Raw genomic sequence first — 2822 nt, 5'->3', positions numbered from 1 at the left:
CAAAAATAGTTGAAAGTTGGGACCGTTGGTAGTGATTTTTAAAGTTGAAATTATTATCGGCCAATACATAAAAATTAGGATTATTTATTTTCAATTTGTCTTTTCTGAACTGACAACATATATATCTACACATAGCTTACATTGTACTTAGCTCTTGTATACGTATGTGGACGAGTGTGACTGTGTGAGGACCCTACTAGTTCACTTACCTCCAATTTGATAATTATCTCACACATAAGAATATAAGATGGCTTAAAATATTGAATTATATATGTCGATCAGATCGAATATCCAACTTGCAAAATACTATCCAACATATATATAACAGTATAAGATGGCTAAAGATTCCATAATTGCACGTTGTGAAGGGCCACTTGCAAGGTATTTTGTCACATGTACAACATTATCTTAGCCAGTATTAATTAAAGCTTGAGATCTTTTCATTAGTTATTAATCATGGTCTTTATTAAAGATATCAGCATTAAATTTTCCTATAAATGTGGAATGAACTTGCTACACTTTCATAGCCAACCTCATTTGCTTCAAACTTCTTTACACACACAATATGGAAAGTTCACACATCCTCATGATAACACTTCTCTTATTTACTTCTTCCATCACTTTCATCTCAGCCCTTGAGCAAACAAATGTTGAATTCATAAGAGCATCATGTGGTTTGACCACCTACCCAACACTATGCTTTAACTCGCTCTCAACACAAGCGGGTGCAATCCAAACAAGCCCTAAGCTATTAGCCCAGACAGCTCTATCCGTGAGCCTTGACACAACCCTCTCGACCTCTTCATCGATGGTTAAACTGTCACAAGTGCACGGCATGGATCCTCGAGAGGTTGCAGCCATGAAAGACTGCCTTGAATTGTTGAGTGACTCCGTTTATGAGTTGAAAAGATCACTTGACGAGATGATTCATCCAGGTTCTAAAGAACGAGGGCTAGTGATGAGCGACATACAAACGTGGGTCAGTTCTGCAATGACGGATGAAGACACGTGCTCCGAAGGGTTTAAGAGTGACCCCAAAATGAAAAATGTCATAAGAGGAAAGATTGTGAATGTTGCACACTTAACCAGCAATGCTTTGGCTTTGATCAACAGTTATGCTGCTTTAAGCAGGTAGGTGGTTCAAGGAGATTAAAGATAGATATTGAAGAAACACTAATCGACCCCGGGCAGATTACGGATAATCTGGGGGTTAAATAGATGTTTCCCACGAGGGGTTATGTCCGGCAAAGATGGTTCTTCTGGTGACCTGCAAAATAGACACCGTGAGCTCGTCACTTAGAAGGGGGGGGGGTACCTCCTTGTGACCACCCTCCGGCGTGAGAATCAGACTAGATTGCTCTTGAATATAAGTGTATATTAAGAGATTGCTAGAAAAGATAAGATGTGATAAGGAAATGTAATGTGTCCAAACCATTCCAAGGTGTTGGAGTATTTATAGCCGAAGGTAGGTTTCCAAGCAGGTACAGCCGGCTGAATAGTATTCCTGTTCTGCCAACTGTGGGCTACGCACGTGCCATGCTGGTGGTTGGTGGGTAGGCAGCGGCTGATAGTGACCAGGCCGGCTGTGTACTATTCCTGTTCCACCAACTGCAGGCTATGCACGTCCTCCGACAGGTTGGTGAGTAGGCAGCGGCTGATAGTGACATACGGTACAAGAGCGTGCTGCTCGTCATACTGTTGTCAGTGAGCTGTCGTATCTTTGGTCAGATCTTTTGTCCATACCTCGTCAGGTACAGTACAAAAGATCCTCCAGTATCGTACGGACTGGCTCATTTGTGCGGGAGTGTTCCTGGCTTTGTGCGGGAGTGTTCCCGGCTTGCTCACTCCTTCTTCAGGTGACATTACTGAATTATTTAAGAGTTAAGTGCCTTGTGCGTGTAGCCTTGCTGCGCGGGTAGCCTTCTCTGATGGCTAGTATCCGTTGCTGCGGGAACAGGCGGAGTACGTCGACCATTGGGAGGCTTTTCCTGCGGGAACAGCTTGCGTACTACGCGTAAGGACGTCACGTCTCTGAGCATGGTGGGTCCTGCGGATCCAGTTGGTTTCTGCGCAGACGTCTCTTCAAGGTGAGTTGCGAGTTTAGCCTTTGCGCAGACGTCCCTGTTGAAGGTGAGTCTTGCGGGTTCAACTGCGCAGACGTCCCTCTTTGAGGTGAGTCTTGCGGGTCCAACTGGGCTCTGCTGGGACCTACCTTTTCAAGTCCCCCCAGTCCAATGTTCTTCTCATGAATTGTTAATAAGTGAGGTGAACTTTTGGACTTAAGTAAAGGGTTTTGAAAAGGGTTTAGTTTTAAGGTTTTCCATGGGGATTCTTCCCGCGGAAGTCCTAATGTTACGTGCAGAAATTCCCGACTTTTCTGCTTGATCTTTGGGTATGATGCGGGTAGGTCTGTAACCTCCTCGCAAGTCAGGAGCGTTGAGTTCCACTTGTATAGATTCTCCATGAGGTTTTGGTAGTTTTGAACATAGTGATCAATTATGTTAAAACAACCAATTCCATCTTGGAGCTTCAAACAATCTAGTTCTCGACGTTCCCGCTATGCAGGGATGTTATTCCCGTTTCCGCAAGCATGGCCCAGAAGATCCTTCTTGGTTTCAATTCCCTGCGGAGTGCTAGGTATGTGAAGGGTTTCGCCTTGACACTGTACCCGCACTCGTCTTATAGTTACTTTACTTCCAAGGTATTCCTGGCTTCAATTCCCTGCGGGTGCTAAGTATGTGAAGGGTTTTGCCTTGACACTGTACCCGCACCCGTCTTATAGTTACTTGGTCGCCGAGGTATTCTTGGCTTCAATTCCCTGC

The 2822-nt window shown here is 44.5% G+C and overlaps 1 pseudogene; it reads left to right on the top strand.

The window, feature by feature from the left end:
- Window positions 1-459: 459 nt before the first annotated feature.
- On the top strand, window positions 460-1152 carry LOC143628070 (21 kDa protein pseudogene; annotated as a pseudogene).
- Window positions 1153-2822: the final 1670 nt, after the last annotated feature.

This window comes from Bidens hawaiensis, unplaced genomic scaffold (genome assembly GCF_021521415.1).
Source record: "Bidens hawaiensis isolate Kalapana, Puna unplaced genomic scaffold, B.hawaiensis_p1.1 tig00004774_1, whole genome shotgun sequence".
NCBI lineage: Eukaryota > Viridiplantae > Streptophyta > Magnoliopsida > Asterales > Asteraceae > Bidens > Bidens hawaiensis.
The sequence above is the reverse complement of the archived record's forward strand: the minus strand, read 5'-3'. Positions and strand labels throughout refer to the sequence as shown.